This window comes from Nicotiana tabacum, chromosome 23, assembly GCF_000715075.1.
Source record: "Nicotiana tabacum cultivar K326 chromosome 23, ASM71507v2, whole genome shotgun sequence".
Classification (NCBI taxonomy): Eukaryota; Viridiplantae; Streptophyta; class Magnoliopsida; order Solanales; family Solanaceae; genus Nicotiana; species Nicotiana tabacum.
In genome coordinates, this window is record NC_134102.1 from 9,604,427 (window position 1) to 9,626,039 (window position 21,613).

The following is a 21,613-nucleotide window of genomic DNA, read 5'->3' on the forward strand; positions in this document are numbered from 1 at the left end:
ACTTTGGAAGCTTATATCTCAAAATCTATAAGGAATTGGGAGATGAGAAACAAATAAAAGTTATAGCTCTTGGAATATAGTTTTCAGAAAGTTAAACCATTCATCAGTTGGAGTTTTGTACCAAATGTTATGACCGTTATACTAGAGGCTATCTGGAAGAACTGGGAAATTTGTTCTTTGCGATCGTGATTGGTTTTCCGCGATCGCGAAGTGCAATTTTTGGGCTGAAAAATTTTGAGTTTCACGATCGCGAAGAGTAAATACCTGGGCAGTAGCTATATTTTGAGGTTTCAGCCATTTTTAACATATTTGGAGCATCGCCTAAAAATTATTTCAATCCGAGCTATGGAGCTCGGATTGAAATGATTTTTAGGCGATTTTTACCATATGGATTGGGGTAAGTGTTCTATATCCTAAAGTGTTTATATTTCATGAATCTATGATTATATTCATTGTTTAATTCGGATTTTAATCGAATAAATCAAGATTTTTGTAAAATTTTCCAAAAACGAAAATTTAAGATTTGGAGGTCGAGTTGTTATCGGAATTCGATAAAATTGGTATGGTTGAACTCGTGTCGGAATGAGTGTTTGAATTTCATGAAAATTATGTCGGGTTCGAGGGGCGAGCCTCGCGTTGACTTTTGTTGACTTTTTGGAATAAATTTTTAAGTCGACGTATTATTATCCAGAATTATTTCCGATAAATTTTAATGAAGTTATACAATTAATCTGGATAGATTTGAGCGGTCCGAAGGTCAATTCAAGCAAGAAGAAAATTTTGGAATATCGGTATAACTTCAAAAAGGTAAGTATCTTACCTAACCTCGAGTGGGGGAAATACCCCTTAGGCATTGAGTATTATATGCAAATTGTGTAATTGAAAACCATATACGCAAGGTGACGAGTACGTACTTGGTTTATATGTGTAAATTTCGTTGATTAAAATTATTAAACGCCCTTAGGTATTAAATTGGAAATTATTGACACTTATTAAATCCTCTATTTGTCATGCCTAGATCCTTGTTTGTTGAAATTATTTTATACGATGATTTGGTGTGATTGCCACCTTGATTTTATGTGAAATATTATTTTATTGAGTGTTCACTTCCAGATATTTATATTAAGATTTTGTGCACATTATGGTCGAGCCATGGGCTTCTTATTGTGAAAAATAATGCATTGTTGATTTATGTGGCAAGTTATAAAGTTTGAGCACTTGATGTGCAATTTGTGATATGTTATAAGATTTGAGCACCTGATGTGCAATTTATGATATGTTGTAAGATTTGAGCACTTGATGTGCAATTTATGATATGTTATAAGATTTGAGCACTTGATGTGCAATTTGTGATATGTTGTAAGATTTGAGCACTTGATGTGCAATTTGTGATTTGTTGTAAGATTTGAGCACTTGATGTGCAATCTGTGATTTGCTGTAAGATTTGAGCACTTGATGTGCAATTTGTGAAATGTTATAATATTTGGGCACTTGAGGTGCGATTTGTGAAATATTGTGATATTGATACGCATGCGGTGAGATAAGGGTGGTTTGAAACGCGTGGCTAGTAGGGGTACTACTAGAAGTCATCCGGTGATATAAGGTCAGGGTGTTGAAACGCATGCGGTGAGATAAGGGTGCCTTGAAACGCGTGGCTAGTAGGGGAACTACTAGAAGTCATGCGGTGTGATAAGGATGGCTAAAACGCGGGATGCTATTTTGGGAAAAAATGATTTCTTTAAAATTAAATGTAAAGGCTCCCGCGGTAATATAAGAAATGAGATATTGTGAATTTATTTATTATTTGGCACTACGAGGCGGTACCTCGGGAGTGCCCTGTTGATATTTCTTTATTTATGTTCTTGCCTTGGGTTGTTTTGTGCTCCTAGTTGTATTGTGTTGGCTTTGGCTTTTTAGCACGAGACTATGAAGAAGGATATTTCTTGTTTTTCTTACTGATTTTTGATGACTAAGTTGATTTAAATAAATGAAATTATTATTATATTTTAAATTAAATAGTTTTACAACCAAACCAGTAGTTTATCAGATGCTTTAATTTAAGTGCAATGCTATTTTCTTCACCCAAATAATTTCTAAAAATAAATTCAATTCTTTGTTGATTTCTTTCTTGATTTAAAAATTCTAAACTCACTTTAATGGAAATAAATTGATCATGTAGATCTTATATACATTGAGGATATTTGCATGTGAATTATCCGTGTAGTCATGATATGAAATGAGGGCATGAGGTGCCAGAAAAATATGATGCTTTAATTATGGCCACGAAGTGCCGTGGAGATATGAAAAATAGACTGAGACCCGTGTTTATGAAAAATATAAAAATGGGCTGAGACCCGTATTTTTATGATTATGAAATGAGGTATCACATGGTGACTTTTTAATTGAAGAATTATATTCAAAATATTTATTTGAAAAGATTTTTATTTAGAAAGTATTACATGAAAGAATTATATTTGAAAGATATTTATTTGAGAAAAATTATATTTGAAAGAGAGTGATATGGTAGAATTATATGTGAAGGTTATTTATTTGAAGAATTTGATTTAATTGTGTGTACTTGTATTTATTATTTGTTAAACGATATTAAATGGCGTTTGTTGTCTTGCTGTGCATATCACTGGTTGTTTTATGATGTCCTTATTGTTATCTGTTTCCTACTATCTTGTATATTATATTGCACAGGATATTATACTAGTGAGTGTCTTGACTGTACCTCGTCTCTACTCCACTGAGGTTAGTCTTGATACTTACTGGGTATCGACCGTAGTGTACTCATACTACACTTCTGCACATTTTTGTGCAGAGCCAGATATTGGAGATATTGGACTTGAGCAGAATTAAAGCGGGACCGTAAGGATTCAAGGTAGAGCTGCTTAATCGTCGCAGTCCCTTGGAGTCTTTTCATTTCATTGTACTGTTAACTTGTAATTAAACAGTATTGTATATTCGGTCCTCGTGATCATTCTATGTATTCAGTTAGAGTTCGTGACTCAGTACTACCAGTCTTGGGAGGTTGTATATTGTAATTATTTCGGCTTACCTAGTCTTGGAGACTAGGTGCAATCACGACTCCTGTGGTGGGATTTCGTATTGTGACAAGTTAGTATCAAAGCTCTAGGTTCATAGGTTCTGCGAGTCACGAACGAGTTTAGTAGAGTCTTGCGGATCGGTACGGAGATGTTTGTACTTATCTTCGAGAGACTACAGAACTGTTAGAAAATTTCACTTCTTTCATTTCTTATCGTGCGACATTTATTCATCATGAAGCATATATCTTATGTCCTTTTGCATCCACTCGTGTATGAAATTGTGCACTCGGTGTCAACTATGCGCCAACGGTTCGTGATACTATAAAGGGGCTATAAGGGAGCCAGGGTTGCTCAACCATTATTACAATGTGTCGTCCAGATCGAGGATGCGAAAGTATTGAGAGATCATTCAGTTGTGTACATTGAGGTGCAGTATGTTCTGATAGTTGGTTAATAAGTATGATCTTAAGAAGGTTTAATTAATTGCCTAATCATCACAATTGTGGTAGGGTCACGAGGTGGATGTAGATCTAAAATAGTTGGTGGTATTAGAGACTATGTAGTTCGTATGGGATTTCTATTTAGCGAAGGGTACATACGCAGCCAAGGCACTAGAGGAAGCGAGTTTAACTGTCACGAAGATGACATACGCCAAATAAATGGCTTGAGGTGAATTATGACCGGTGTCCTACGAGCGATGAAGGTTAGTATTGTGGATCATCGAAATGTATCATGTGGCTTCGCGCCAAGTGAGGAGAGTCTACTATTAACGATCAGATTGCGGGGTCATATGCTATATCAGTTGGGACCTGAGATATATTTATATGGTATTGAAAGGTTCTCCGAAACTTGTATATGATTAGGAGGTTAGATTGTATAGGATGATGCTGGGGCTTGCGGTATATTCGCGTCCTTAATAATTCTACATGTTAGTACCAGCGGGGACACAAAAATAATTTTAGAATATTCAGAGTACTACAGTAAGTTCTTACAATGCACTACCGACACGGGATTTCTGTAACGATTAATCCAGTTATCCGGCACATACTCAGTGTGAGCAGCCGAACCCGCAGAGGGGTTGCTATGAGTATGGTGATACTAAGCACATCATGAGAGATTGTCCCAGACTTGGGAGGGGCGGATTTCATCAGATCACTCTACCTACAAGCTTTATTCCAGTTAACACTCTACGTGCACAGTCAGCTAGAGGTGGAGGACAGGCAGGTAGTGGGCGCCTAAGAGGTGGAGGCCCGATCCGTTTATATAATCGCTATGATTTGGCTGAGGCCGATACACCAGATGGTGTCATTACAGGTACGATCCTGATTTTGTTATAAAAGGATATTTTCTCTTAATTTGATTCGGTTTTGAATATTGAGGTGAGTCCTTCTATCATGCTCCGCTTATGGGTGAACTCCGTAATTTGTGACCCACTTATATGTTTATCCATGTGGGGAGATTTAAAGATGTGAGCCCGTGTATGTCATTTTATTTTTGACCTGACCTCGTCACTACTCGACCGAGGTTAGGCTTGGTACTTACTGGGTACCATTGTGGTGTACTCATGCCCTTTCCTGCACATATTTTCGTGTGCAGATCCAGGTGCGAGCTACTAGCCTCGGAGTTAGTGCGTGCTGCTGATTCTAGGAGATTTCAAGGTACTTCTCCTTGTGTCCGCAAATCCTCGGAGTTCCCTTCTACTCCCTCGCCTAGAGACTTTCTTTATTATCTTCAGACTTTTGTATAGAGCTACATAGATTATAGCAGCTTGTGACTTTGTGATATTTCGGGTCTTGAAAAATTATTTTGTATATGTCGAGTGGTACTACTCTTGGCTATTCACAATATGTTGTTTATCTTTAAAATGTTGTGTTTTCTTTATATTTTTATAATATTAGGCTTACCTAGTCGTAAAGATTAGGTGCCATCACGACAACTTACGGAGGGTTAGTTTGGGTCGTGACAGCATAATAGTCTCTCTTAAACCGGTAAATTCTCTAATTTTAATATTAAAATTAGTGGGGGAATGTTGTATTTTGTGCATTTAATATTAAACTTATAATATTAAAGTACATTGTTTCTTGTGAGGTATTGACTATAAATTGGTAAGAAAATGACATTATCCTTGGTGTAACTCATGAAATCACTAATGCCAGAAACTACTAATGCCATGATCCGGATTAATCGGATACTGAGCACCGAATTAATCGGGTCTTAATTTAGATACTGAACACCGGATGAAAAATTAAAAAAAGAATATAATACTAGAAAATAAAAAAAGGAAGACAAAACTTAATGAAAATATAGCTAAGCTGTGTAATGTACTCTCTCGTACCAATTTATGTGATGTTCGAATTTTGACAGCCAAAAGAATTATATTTTTACCATATTTTTATATACTTTATAAATATTTTAAGTTATTAATTTGTGTAATTTATAGTATTCTTTTACGTAGTTTTTAAATATATAAATTTTATTTTGAAAACTTAAAATTTTTATGCACAAATATATGATAAAAATTAAGAGGTTTGAATCTAGAAAATTAAAAAATATCATATTAATTGGGACCAAAAAGATAGTAAAAATGAAACCTACAAATTCTTTTAAGTATTTGTAAACCCAATATCGAAATGGGGTAAGGGGTTTTTAACAACCCAAATGATTTGTAGAAGAAGAAATGGGAAATGCCAAGAATGGTGTTTTTTTGTAGAGCCATAGAGAGAGCACGAAGTGTATGTCCGTAAGTAAATGGAAGTTGAAGTGTTAAGGGTCGTTTGGTTTGAATACGGTTTATATCGGGATAAGTTATGCTGTGATAAGTTATGTTGAGATTAGTTATTCGGGTATTATTTTTTATTCACTGTTTGGTATGTTATATTAAAAATGACAATTGCATAATTTCTAAGAAGAAGGTATAAGATATCGCGGCACTAATTACCCCATCATTTATAAGGTATAAGTTATCTCGGTACTAATTTTAATCGCGGGATAACTTATACCAAATTTACTAACCAAACAAAATATTAAGATTGTATTAAATTTTTATATCAGCACTACACCTTCTTATACCTTATACCAAACGACCACTTAGTGTACTAGTAATTGTTGCCTATTTGTGACATGGAGGATTTAGGGGAACTAACTGTGGGTCCACTATCTGATTGATATCTGGGCCCACCCATCTGACATATTAATCTTGCCCAAAACAAAAAGAAGAATTCAAATACGTCGCATTTCTGTCAGCGTCTATTTACATTAATAAATTTACCGTTAAACACCTATATGCTGACCTTTTTTCCAAAACCTATGCGGACCTATTAATCTTGCTCCTTAGCATCGATAAAGACAATTTTAAAACATTAAAAGAAAACCTTCATATTTAAAGAAAGATAAATGAAATATAAAAATATCATACGAAAAAGAGGGGGAGGAGAAAGAGATTAATGCTGATAACATAGTGGTAAATAGGCATTTAAAAAGCTCAATTGAGATACAAGGAGGAAAATGTCTATTGTTTAAAATTAGAGAGAAAAATTATTTTTTAAAGCAAAATTGGGTAAATAATTTTTACCCTTTGTAGGTTACAATGTAGTATTCTTAGAGCAAATTAGTATTAGTACCTGAGCGATGCATGGACAAATATTAAATTATGATTTGGGTAATTTGAATTATATGCAAATTACTTTAAAATTTAAACCTTCCAGATACAAATTACATATAATTATTAGATATCAATTAAGAAGCAGGACATGAATATGTTTCGCATATTTCGTACTAGATAACATATTTTCTTTTTTTATATATGTAATAACCCAGCTCCCTGATCTTATTACTTGCATTTTATTATGTGGTCAATATTAAAGAATACTAAACATTTCACGTTGTAATATATTGTAACGACCCGACTTGTCGTTTTTAAAATTTACGCCTCGTTCAGTGACTTAAGGTCTCGAGCAGCTTCGTAATATATATTATGACCCGTGAGTGTGGTCGAGTTAGATTTTCGAAAAATTCAAAATTTAATTAAAAGAACAATTCTCATTTTTGAAGCTTAAATGTAAAAAAAAAAAAATTTTGACCGGAGATTTGACTTATGTGCAAACTACCTCGGATTCGAATTTTGATGATGTCAATAGCTCTGTATGGTAATTTTGAACTTAGGAGCATGTCCAGAAAATTATTTGGAGGTCCGCAGTGGAATTAGGCTTGAAGTGGTGAAAGTTAAATTTTTGGGAAGTTTGACCGGGGGGTTGACTTTTTGATATCGAGGTCGGAATTCGATTCTGGAAATTGGAATAGCTTTGTTATGTCATTTATGACTTGTGTGAAAAATTTGAAGTTATTCCGCATTGATTTGATGTATTTCGACACAAGATATAGAAATTGAAAGTTCAAAGTTCATTAGGCTTGAATTGAGGTGTGATTCATGGTTTTAGCGTTATTTGATGTGATTCGAGGTTTCGACTAAGTTCGTATGATGTTTTAGGACTTGTTGGTTTATTTGGTTGAGGTCCCGAGGGGCTCGGGTGAGTTTCGGGGTGGTTTCGGACCATTTCTAGGCCATTTATGGCTGTTGGTTTTTGCCTACAGCAGTGTGCTATGCGATCGCGTGGAATTGGCCACGATCGCGAAACATAAAATGAGGGAAAATGGCCAGTGAATCGCGATCGCGGAAGGCCTTTCGCTATCGCGTAGAGGAAATATTCTGTTGCACCGACCCGACTTTGGAAGCTTATATCTCGCAATCTATAAAGAATTTAGAGATGATCCAAAAACAAAAGTTGTAACCCTCTATGTCTAGTTTTAAGAAATGAAAACTATTTGTAATTTAGAGGTGTGTACAAAAGGTTATGGTGGATAAACTACAGGCTATCCGAGAAGAGTTTTGAAATCTCTGTTGCATAGGGCTGACTTTGGAAGCTTATATCTCAAAATTTATAAGGAATTGGGAGGTGAGAAACAAATGAAAGTTATAGCTCTTGGAATATAGTTTTCAGAAAGTTAAACCACTCATCAGTTGGTGTTTTGTACCAAATGTTATGACCGTTATACTAGAGGTTATCTGGAAGAGCTGGGAAATTTGTTCTTCGCGATCGCGATTGGTTTTCCGCGATCGCGAAGAGCAATTTTGGGGCTGAAAAATTTTGTACTTCACGATCGCGAAGAGTAAATACCTGGGCAGTAACTATATTTCGAGGTTTCAGCCATTTTTAACATATTTGGAGCTATGAAGCTCGGATTGAAGTAATTCTTTAGGCGATTTTTTTCATATGGATTAGGGTAAGTGTTCTATATCCTAAAATATTTATATTTCATGAATCTATGATTATATTCATTGTTTAATTCGAATTTTAATGGAAGAAATCCAGATTTTTGTAAAATCTTCCAAAAACAAAAATTTAAGATTTGGAGGTCGAGTTGTTATTGGAATTCGATAAAATTGGTATGGTTGAACTCGTATTGGAATGGGTGTTCGAATTTCATGAAAATTATGTCGGGTTCTGAGGGGCGAGCCCCGCGTTGACTTTTGTTGACTTTTTGGAATAAATTTTTAAGTCAACGTATTATTATCCAGAATTATTCCCGATGAATTTTAATGAAGTTATACAATTAATTTGGATAGATTTGAGCGGTCCAAAGGTCAATTCAAGCAAGAAGGAGATTTTGAAATATCGGCATAACTTAAAAAAGGTAAGTGTCTTGCCTAACCTCGAGTGAGGAAAATACCCCTTAGGCATTGAGTATTATGTGCAAATTGTGTAATTGAAAACCATATACGCAAGGTGACAAGTACATACTTGGTTTATAAGTGCAAATTTTGTTGATTAAAATCCTTAAACGCCCTTAGGTATTAAATTGGAAATTATTGACACTTATTAAATCCTCTATTTGTCATGCTTAGATCCTTGTTTGTTGAAATTGTTTTATACGATTATTTGGTGTGATTGCCACCTTGATTTTATTGAGTGTTCACTTCCGGATATTTTTGTTAAGATTTTGTGCATATTATGGTCGAGCGATGGGCTCCTTATTGTGGAAAATAATGTATTGTTGATTTATGTGGCAAGTTATAATATTTGAGCACTTGATGTGCAATTTGTGATATGTTATAAGATTTGAGCACTTGATTTGTAATTTATGATATGTTGTAAGATTTGAGCATTTGATGTGCAATTTGTGATATGTTATAAGATTTGACCACTTGATGTGCAATTTATGATATGTTGTAAGATTTGAGCACTTGATGTGCAATTTGTAATATGTTGTAAGATTTGAGCACTTGAAGTGCAATCTGTGATTTGTTGTAAGATTTGAGCACTTGATGTGCAGTTTGTGAAATGTTATAATATTTGGGCACTCGAGGTGCAAGTTGTATTATGCTGTGATATTTGGGCACTTGAGGTGCGATTTGTGAAATATTGTGATATTGATACGCATGCGGTGAGATAAGGGTGATTTGAAATGCGTGGCTAGTAGGGGTACTACTAGAAGTCATGCGGTGATATAAGGTCAGGTTGTTGAAACGCATGCGGTGAGATAAGGGTGGCTTGAAACGCGTGGCTAGTAGGGGAACTACTAGAAGTCATGCGGTGTGATAAGGATGGCTAAAACGCGGGATACTATTTCGGAAAAAAATGATTTCTTTAAAATTAAATGTGAAGGCTCCCGCGGTAATATAAGAAATGAGATATTGTGAATTTATTTATGATTTGGGATTACGAGGCGGTACCTCGGGAGTTCTCTGTTGATATTTCTTTATTTATGTTCTTGCCTTAGGTGATTTTATTTCATTTAATATGTAAATTCTTGTGTTCTTCCGTGATGTACTAGTTGACTTTATTATTATGTGTTTTGTGCTTCTGGTTGTATTGTGTTGGCTTTGGCTTTTTAGCACGAGACTCTGAAGAAGTATATTTCTTCTTTTTGTACTGATTTTCGATGATTAAGTTGATTTAAATAAAAGAAATTATTATTATGTTTTAAATTAAATAGTTTTACAACCAAACCAGTAGTTTATCAGATGCTTTAATTTAAGTGCAATGCTATTTTCTTTACCCAAATGATTTCTAAAAATAAATTCCATTCTTTGTTGATTTCTTACTTGATTAAAAAATTCTAAACTCACTTTAATGGAAATAAATTGATCATGTGGATCTTATATACATTGAGGATATTTGCATGTGAATTGTCCGTATAGTTATGATATGAAATGAGGGCATGAGGTGCCAGAAAAATATGATGATTTAATTATGGGCACGAAGTGCCGTGGAGATATGAAAAATAGGCTGAGACCCGTGTTTATGAAAAATATAAAAATGGGTTAGACCCGTATTTTTATGATTATGAAATGAGGTATCACCTGGTGACTTTTTAATTGAAGAATTATATTCAAAATATTTATTTGGAAGGATTTTTATTTAGAAAGTATTACATGAAAGAATTATATTTGAAAGATATTTATTTGAGGAAAATTATATTTGAAAGAGAGTTATTTGGTAGAATTATATGTGAAGGTTATTTATTTGAAGAATTTGATTTAATTAGGTATACTTGTATTTATTATTTGTTAAACGATATTATATGGCGTTTGTTGTCTTGTTGTGCATATCACTGGTTGTTTTATGATGACCTTATTGTTATCTGTTTCCTACTATCTTGTATATTATATTGCACAGAATATTAGACTAGTGAGTGTCTTGACTGTACCTCGTCTCTACTCCACTGGGGTTAGTCTTGATACTTACTGAGTATCGACCGTGGTGTACTCATACTACACTTCTGCATATTTATATGCAGAGCCAAGTATTGGAGATATTGGACTTGAGCAGAATTAAAGCTGGACCATAAAGATTCAAGGTAGAGCTGCTTGATCGTCGCAGTCCCTTGGAATCTTTTCATTTCATTGTACTGTTAACTTGTAATCAAACAGTATTGTATATTCGGTCCTCGTGATCATTCTATGTATTCAGTTAGAGTTCGTGACTTAGTACTACCAGTCTTGGGAGGTTGTATATTATAATTATTTCGGCTTACCTAGTCTTAGAGACTAGGCGCCATCACGACTCCTGTGGTGGGATTTTGTGTTGTGACAAGTTGGTATCAAAGCTCTAGGTTCATAGGTTCTGCGAGTCATGAAGGAGTTTAGTAGAGTCTTGCGGATCGGTACAGAGATGTCTGTACTTATCTTCGAGAGGCTACAGAACTGTTAGAAAATTTCACTTCTTTCAATTCTTATCATGCGACAATTATTCATCTTGAAGCATATATCTTATGTCATTTTGCATCCACTCGTGTATGAAATTGCGCACTCGGTGTCAACTATGCGCCAACGGTTCGTGATACTATAAAGGGGATATAAGGGAGCCAGGGTTGCTCAACCATTATTATAATATGTCATCCAGATCGAGGATACAGAAGTATTGAGAGATCATTCAGTTATGTACATTAAGGTGCATCATGTTTTGATAGTTGATTAATAAGTATGATCTTAAGAAGGTTTAATTAATTGCCTAATCATCACAATTGTGGTAGGGTCACGAGGTGGATGTAGATCTGAAATAGTTGGTGGTATTAGAGACTATGTAGTTCGTATGGGATTTCTATTTAGCGAAGGGTACATACGCAGCCAAGGCACGGGAGGAAGCGAGTTTAACTGTCACGAAGATGACATACGCCAAATAAATGGCTTGAGGTGTCTTATGACCGATGTCCTACGAGCGATAAAGGTTAGTATTGTGGATCATCGAAATGTATCCTGTGGCTTCGCGCCAAGTGAGGGGAGTCCACTATTAACGATCAGATTGCGGGGTCATGTGCTATATCAGTTGGGACCTGAGATATATTTATGTGGTATTGAAAGGTTCTCCTAAACTTGTATATGATTAGGAGGTGAGATTGTATAGGATGATGCTGGGGCTTGCGGTATTTTCGCGTCCTTAATAATTCTAGATGTTAGTACCAGCGGGGTCACAAAAATAATTTCAGAATATTCAGAGTACTACAGTAAGTTCTTACAATGCACTACCGGCACGGGATTCCTATAATGGTTAATCCAGTTATCCGGCACATACTCAGTGTGAGCAGCCGAACCCGCAGAGGGGTTTCTATGAGTATGGTGATACTAGGCACATCATGAGAGATTGTCCCAGACTTGGGAGGGGTGGATTTCATCAGATCACTCTATCTACAAGCTTTATTCCAGTTAACACTCCACGTGCACAGTCAGCTAGAGATGGAGGACAGGCGGGTAGTAGGCGGCTAAGAGGTGGAGGCCCGACCCGTTGATATAATCGCTATGATTTGGCTGAGGCCGATACACTAGATGGTGTCATTACAGGTACGATCCTGATTTTGTTATAAAATGATATTTTCCCTTAATTTGATTCGGTTCTGAATATTGAGGTGAGTCCTCCTATCATGCTCCGCTTATGGGTGAACTCCGTAATTTGTGACCCACTTATATGTTTATCCCTGTGGGGAGATTTAAAGATGTGAGCTCGTGTATGTCATTTTATATTTGGTACACTATTGAGGGCTATAAGCCCAAAAATAATTTTTATTATTCATTACAGCGGGGTTAATGTATTTCGGAATAATTGATTTCAATTTTTATGAATTATATGCCCTACCGGTGTGAGGATTCATTATATGTTATGAAAATTGATTATGAAATATATTGAAAAGAAGAAAGAAAGGAAATTGAAAATTTTAGTTGGCACAATATGCAACATACTTGTGATTCGGAGTTGAAGATGAGATCCTCGTATTTTTACATAATGTGAAATATTTAAACCGGGCTGCAAGCCGCGGTGGAAGTTATGTAAAGACGAGGTCCTTGTGGTGAAATATTTATTAGTTTAAAAATTTTTCCTTTGTGAAATTAATTTGTACAATAATATTAATAGGGAGTCATGCCAGTTAGGCTTATTTGATAACTCTTGTATATTTTTCTATTCATATACATCCATTTTCGTATTATAAACATTGAGTTTTAACCTATGAGATGAGTTCCCAAGTGGCGTTAAATATGATTCATTAATCCGAGTAAGTAATCATGAGGTCTTCGTTCCTCACATTCCGTTGTCAGTGTTGTGAAAATTCGAAATGAGGTGGTGGTTAGTATGAGATTAATATATGATGCTGGAATTAATTATGAACGGCTTTTAAGACCAGAGATGTGGCAATGAGCATACATATGATATGCTTCATGTCCTGATATCATTGTGATAATGCAGTGTTTGTAACGCTGAGATTGTGTTATTGATATATACATTGTGGATGTGTTGTTAGGAGTTGTTTAGGTGTTACTCTAGCAGGTGGTTACGCCCAATTATAGGGGAGACTCTGCCGAAATTTTTGAAAAATTTGGGGGTTAGAAAAAAACAAATTTGGGAGATTGAGACGTGCAAAGAAGAGACAAAATTATATTATGTGTTTGAGGGCGAATGAACCTTAGCGGGGGAGAATATAACACACCGGAAAAATTTTGAAGTACTTCAACACTATCAAGAAAGTTGATGTGTGCGTAGGCACGACCTGCTATAGCCAGTTGAGACTAATACCGTGCGTTGATAAAAAATTGGACTTTCTGAAAATGTTTGGAGTGTAAGAAATTGGTCTTAAGGTTCACAAATATGGATAAAAGAAATAATCTCAAATGAGATGGTGTTGCCGGACTTACCTCCAATGCAATAATATGGGACCAACCATGAGTATATGTGTAAAAGTAACAATCATCAATTCGGTAACCTCCGAATAATTATTAGCACGTTCGAGGACGAACGTTTGTTTAAGAGGTAGAGAAAGTAACAACCCGACTTTTCATTTTAAGAATTTACGCTCCATTCAGTGACTTAAGGTCTCGAGTAGCTTCGTAATATGTATTATGACCCGCGAGTGTGGTTGAGTTTAATTTTCGGAAGATTCGGAATTTAATTAAAAGAACAATTCTCATTTTTGAAGCTTAAATGAAAAAATAAATTTTTGATTGGAGATTTGACTTATGTGTAAACGACCTCGAATTCGAATTTTGATGAAGTCAATAGCTCCGTATGGTGATTTTGGACTTAGGAGCGTGTCCAAACAATTATTTGGAGGTCCGTAGTGGAATTAGGCTTCAAATGCCGAAAGTTAAATTTTTGGAAAGTTTGACCGGGGGGTTGACTTTTTGATATCGATGTCAGAATTCGATTCTTAAAATTGGAATAGCTTCTTTATGTCATTTATGACTTGTGTGCAAAATTTGAAGTTATTACGGATTGATTTGATGTATTTCGACACAAGATATAGAATTTGAAAGTTCAAAGTTCATTAGGCTTGAATCGAGGTGTGATTCGTGATTTTAGCATTGTTTGATGTGATTCGAGGCTTCGACTAAGTTTGTATGATGTTTTAGGACTTGTTGGTTTATTTGGTCGAGGTCTCAAGGGGCTCGGGTGTGTTTCGGGGTGGTTTCGGACTATTTCTAGGCCATTTATAGCTGCTGGTTTTTGGCAACAGCAGTGTGTTATGCGATCGCGTGGAATTGGCCGCGATCGCGAAGCATAAAATAGAGGAAAATGGCCAGTGATTCGCGATCGCGTAGAGGAAATTTTTTGCTGCACCGACCCGACTTAGGAAGCTTATATCTCGCAATCTATAAAGAATATGGAGATGATCAAAAAATAAAACTTGTAGCCCTCTGTGTTTAGTTTTCAGAAATGTAAACTATTTGTAATTTAGAGGTATGCACAAAACGTTATGGTGGATACACTACAAGCTGTCCGGGAAGAGTTTGGAAATCTCTGTTGCATAGGGCTGACTTTGGAAGCTTATATCTCAAAATCTATAAGGAATTGAGAGATAAGAAACAAATAAAAGTTATAGCCCTTGGAATCAAGTTTTCAGAAAGTTAAACCATTCATCATTTGGAGTTTTGTACAAAAGGTTACGACCGTTATACTAGAGGCTATCTGGAAGAGCTGGAAAGTTTGTTCTTCGCGATCGCGATTGGTTTTCCGCGATCGCGAAGAGCAATTTTGCGGCTGAAATTCATCGTTTAATTCGGATTTTAATGGAAGAAATCAAATTTTTTTAAAAATCTTCCAAAAATGAAAACTTAAGATTTGGAGCTCGAGTTATTATTGGAATTCGATAAAATTGTTGTGGTTGAACTCGTATCGGAATGGGTATTATTATCCAGAATTGTTTCTGATGAATTTTAATGAAGTCATATAATTAATTTGGATAGATTTGAGCGGTCCGAAGGTTAATTCAAGCAAGAAGGCGATTTTGGAATATCGACATAACTTCAAAAAGGTAAGTGTCCTTCCTAACCTCGAGTGGGGGAAATACCCCTTAGGCATTGAGTATTATGTGCAAATTGTGTAATTGAAAACCGTATACGCAAGGTGACGAGTACGTATTTGGTTTATATGTGCAAATTTTGTTGATTAAAATCCTTAAATGCCCTTAAGTATTAAATTAAAAATTATTGACACTTATTAACTCCTCTATTTGTCATGCCTAGATCCTTGTTTATTGAAATTGTTATATACGATGATTTGGTGTGATTGCCACCTTGATTTTATGTGAAATATTATTTATTAAGTGGTCACTTCCAGATATTTTTGTTAAGATTTTGTGCACATTATTGTCGAGCCATGAGCTCCTTATTGTGGAAAATAATCTATTATTGATTTATGTGGCAAGTTATAATATTTGAGCACTTGATGTGCAATTTGTGATATGTTATAAGATTTGAGCACTTGATGTGCAATTTGTGATATGTTGTAAGATTTGAGCACTTGATGTGCAATTTGTGATATGTTGTAATATTTGAGCACTTGATGTGCAATTTGTGATTTGTTGTAATATTTGAGCACTTGATGTGCTATTTGTGAAATGTTGTAATATTTGGGCACTCGAGGTGCAAGTTGTATTATGCTGTGATATTTGGGCATTTGAGGTGCGATTTGTGAAATATTGTGATATTGATACGCATGCGGTGAGATAAGGGTAGTTTGAAATGTGTGGCTAGTAGGGGTACTACTAGAAGTCATGCGGTGATATAAGGTCAGGGTGTTGAAACGCATGCGGTGAGATAAGAGTGGCTTGAAACGCGTGGCTAGTAGGGGAACTACTAGAAGTCATGCGGTGTGATAAGGATGGCTAAAACGCGGGATGCTATTTCGGAAAAAAATAATTTCTTTAAAATTAAATGTGAAGGCTCCCGCGGTAATATAAGAAATGAGATATTGTGAATTTATTTATGATTTGAGACTACGAGGCGGTACCTCGGGAGTTCCCTGTTGATATTTCTTTATTTATGTTCTTGCCTTGGGTGATTTTGTTTCATTTAATATGTAAATTCTTGTGTTCTTCCGTGATGTACTAGTTGACTTTATTATTATGTGTTTTGTGCTCCTAGTTGTATTGTGTTGGCTTTGGCTTTTTAGCACGAGACTCTGAAGAAGTATATTTCTTCTTTTTCTTACTGATTTTCGATGATTAAGTTGATTTAAATAAAAGAAATTATTATTATGTTTTAAAATAAATAGTTTTACAACCAAACCAGTAGTTTATCAGATGCGTTAATTTAAGTGCAATGCTATTTTCTTCACCCAAATAATTTCTAAATATAAATTCAATTCTTTGTTGATTTCTTACTTGATTTAAAAATTCTAAACTCACTTTAATGAAAATAAATTGATCATGTGGATCTTATATACATTGAGGATATTGGCATGTGAATTGTCCGGGCAGTTATGATATAAAATGAGGGCATGAGGTGTCAGTAAAATATGATGATTTAATTATGGGCACGAAGTGCCGTGGAGATATGAAAAATAGGTTGAGATCCGTGTTTATGAAAAATATGAAAATTAGACCCGTATTTTTATGATTATGAAATGAGGTGTCACATGGGGACTTTTTAATTGAAGAATTATATTCAAAATATTTATTTGTAAAGATTTTTATTTAGAAAGTATTACATGAAAGAATTATATTTGAAAGATATTTATTTGACGAAAATTATATTTGAAAGAGAGTTATTTGGTAGAATTATGTGTGAAGGTTATTTATTTGAAGAATTTGATTTAATTGGGTGTACTTGTATTTATTATTTATTAAACGATATTAAATGGCATTTGTTGTCTTGCTGTGCATATCACTGGTTGTTTTATGATGTCCTTATTGTTATCTGTTTCCTACTATCTTGTATATTATATTGCGCAGGATATTAGACTAGTGAGTGTCTTGACTGTACCTCATCTCTACTCCACTGAAGTTAGTCTTGATACTTACTAGGTACCAACCGTGGTATACTCATACTACACTTCTGCATATTTTTGTGCAGAGCCAGATATTGGAGATATCGGACTTGAGCAGAATTAAAGCGGGACCGTAAGGATTCAAGGTAGAGATGCTTGATCGTTGCAGTCCCTTGGAGTCTTTTCATTTCATTGTACTGTTAACTTGTAATCAAACAGTATTGTGTATTCGGTCCTCGTGATCATTCTATGTATTCAGTTAGAGTTCGTGACTTAGTACTACCAGTCTTGGGAGGTTGTATATTGTAATTATTTCGGCTTACCTAGTCTTAGAGACTAGGTGCCATCACGACTCCTGTGGTGGGATTTTGGGTCGTGACATATGTCTTGTTTGAGCATAGTGTTTTAACAAAATTCGTACTACCAATTTATGTTTTACCTCAAAGTCGAATAAGTCTTATCCTTCCATATTTTCACCAAAAAAAATCTGTGATTAACTTTGCTTATAGTTGCTGCATTATTCATTACTTAATATTGTTATATTTTCATGTGATATTTTATTAGCTTACTAATTGACTTAATATCTTGCTTATTACCCTTTTGATAATCATTATAATTTTGAATTCATCAAAAGTATAAAGAGATAAGTCTTTTATCCTGTATGACTTTTTCAAATTATTTCGATATTTAAATTTATCAATAATATTTTTGAGTGTTATTTATTTAATTAATATATTCATCCTTAAATTAATTCAAAGTATAAATATTCTCACACTATCTCTATTTTCCTCTTTATATATTTTTACCCCTATTATGAAATTTTAATTAGTTTTTTATATTAATATTTGATAATATAATAAAAATATGTAGTATCACATTTTATATTAAGTTATAACTTTGAATTAGTGTAAAATATTCATACATAAATTTTTTAATTATTATATTTTAAATCTATTGTAGTTTCTTATAATATCACGTGCAATTAAATTAAATTTTCTTTCTCTTTTAGTTGCAGGATACAAATTTAACTTTTATTTTCGTTACTAAATTACCTACATGAGATATTTATTTTGTATTCTTAATATTTTAATTTTTATCCAATTGTTATTTTTTTATCTAGTAAAAATTTAATTTTGTGGTCCTATCCATAGTTTGAGCATTTTTACCATAATTTTAATCTAATCTCAAGTTCAAATCATCTTTCCCTTCTATTTCTAATATTAAATATTTTTATTTTTAATTATTGCTATTACATTAACTAATATATAATATTTTATATTTTCATGTGGCCTTCATTAACTTTCCTCTTTATTTAATATAATTATCCATTTTGGCCAAACAATATCATTATCCATTTATATCCTTTAATATAATATGGATCAATGTGTGTTTTTTAATATTGATATAAATATTTAATTATATTTTAAATTAATACTCGAAATATTGAAATTTATTAATAATATTTTAAAGTGTTATATAATAAAACTTTTAATAGCTTGATTTAGTTATTTAACTAAAAAATAAGTTATATGTGGATTTTTATGGTTATTCCATATGGCAGAATTACCTATTAATTAATAGTTAATTAGTTAATATGTTACATATGGCTAATTTTAAGGTTGTTACTTGGCTTAGGAAGAGGGTTTTTTCCTCTCCTTTCATTAATATAAAGATATTAAATATTTTTAAATTTTTAATTAATGTTATTACATTACTTAATATATAGTATTTCATGATTTCATGTGGCCTTCATTAACTTTCCTCTTTTTTAATATAATTGTAATGACCTAACCGGTCATTTTTGACTTTTAGAACCATGTTTCCTAAAATAAAACTTCATGAATGTGCTTTTATTTATTTATGACTTGCGGGGATGGTTGATTCGGAATTTGGAAGTATTCGGGTTGAAATCGGAACACTTGGTTCCTTAAGTTAGCCTTAACATGCCAAGTTTGACTTTGGTCAATATTATGTGCAAACGACTCCGGAATAGAATTTTGATGATTCTAATAGCTCCGTATGGTGATTTTGGACTTAGGAGCATGATCGAAATTTTATTTGGAAGTCCATAGTGAAATTAGGCTTGAAATGGCTAAAATTGGAATTTAAAGTTTGAAAGTTTGACCGGGGAGTTGACTTTTTGATATCGGGGTCGGAATCCAGTTCTGAAAATTTACACAGCTCTATTATGTATTTATGACTTGTGTGCAAAATTTGAGGTCAATCGGACTTGATTTGATAGGTTTCGACTTAGAATGTAGAAGTTGAAAATTTTAAGTTTCATTAAGCTTGAATTAGAGCATAATTCGTGGTTTTAGCATTGTTTTATGCGATTTGAGGTTTCAAATAAGTTCATATGATATTTTAGGACTTGTTGGTATATTTGGTTGAGGTCCCGAGGGCCTCGAGTGAGTTTCGGATGATTAACGGATCAAAAAATTGGACTTAAATAGCTGCTGAAATTTTTCTCTTCTACTGGAAATTCTGGGCTGTGATCGAGCCCAAGATCGAGCACCAAGAACGAGGCCCAAGATCGAGGACCAAGAACGAGGCCCAAGATCGAGCTCCCATGATCGGACTCCCATGATCGAGTTCCCATGATCGGACTCCCTGATCGAGCTCCCATGATCGAGCTCCCATGATCAGACTCCCTTATCGAACTCCCATGATCGAGCTCCCATGATCGAACTCCCTGATCGAGCTCCTATGATCGAGCTCCCATGATCGGACTCCCTGATCCAGCTCCCTGATCGGACTCCCTGATCGAGCTCCCTAATCGAGCTCCTTGATCGAGCTCCCTGATCGGACCGGACAAATCTGTAAGTTATAAAAACAGGGGCATTCGACCCATTTACCATTTTTGACAAACGTGAGCTTGAGTAGAGGCGACGTTTGATAGATTTTCAAGGAAAGACATTGGGGTAAGTGATTCCAACTCGGATTTGGTCTATGTACATAAATATAACATTGTTTTCACCATTTAATTAATGTTTTGAGATTGAAATTTGGGAAAATTTTAAAAATCTCCTAGAAACGAATTTTTGAGATTTCGATATCGATTCAGAGTTGGATTTGAGTGAAATTGGTATGGTTGGACTCGTAATTGAATGGGTTGTCGGATTTCGTAACTTTCGCCGGATTCTGAGACGTGGCCCCCCACGAGCGAATTTTTAATTAATTTCGGGATTTTAATAAAAATGTAGTATTTTCTTATAGAAGTGATTCCTATAAATTTTAGTGATTATATCGAATTATTGTTGGCTAGATTCGAGCCAATCGAAGTTGGATAATCGAGGAAAAGGCCTAGTAGTGCATTAAATTAGAGCAAGACAAGGTAAGTCTCTTGTCTAATCTTGTGAGGAGAAAATTTACCCCATAGGTGATTAAATTAAATAATTGTTGCGTAGCTACGTACACACGAGGTGATGAGAGTCCGTGCGTAGCTACTTTTAATGCTAAAGTCCGGGTAGTTTAGGACTCAAAGCATGAATTACTTGTATAAATTGTATTCTTTATTAATTAAATTATTTGATGTATATATATTGTGAATTGTTATGAAAGGTAGTAAAAGATGAAATTTTCATATGCTTAATTTTTGTTTAGATTAATTAATTGTTGAAATAAATTGTTATCCTCTGGAATAAATTTTACAATAAATACTCTTATTCCTGAGGTACATAAGAAAATGTCGTCCTTTCTTGTGGATCGAGCCGAACGCCTCGGCAGGATAGATGCATCTATGGATCGTGCCGCACGTCCCTCGACAGTGTACACAATACTCTGGATCGGGCCGAACGACCTCGGCAGAAATCGTGTTTAATAATAATTACATGATACTTTGATAGTTTATTGTAGCTTACGAAGCTAATTAATAAATTGAAAATCTTTGGAATTTAAAGAATTATTATTCCTACTTGTTAAAGAATTATTGTTATTCCTGTAAATGAGACTAATTGATAAATTAAAAATTTATTAGAATTGAAGGAATTTAATTAATATATTGAGAATTGTTGCATTTGAAGGAATTTAATTATTTTCGCTGGTTAAATAAATTATAGTAAATTCTGTGAATCATGTTGATTTAGATATTCTAGTTTTATTTCAATTTTTATTATTGACTCATAGTGAGTGTCAAATTCGGCCATCTCGTCTCTACCACTTCGAGATTAGGCTTGATACTTACTGGGTACGCGTTGTTTACGTACTCATATTACACTTGCTGCACATTTTATTCTGCAGGCACAGATATGTCTAGTAGTCTTGCGGGTGCAGATGTGTGGTTAAAATGCGGGGACTTAGGTGAGCTGCAGT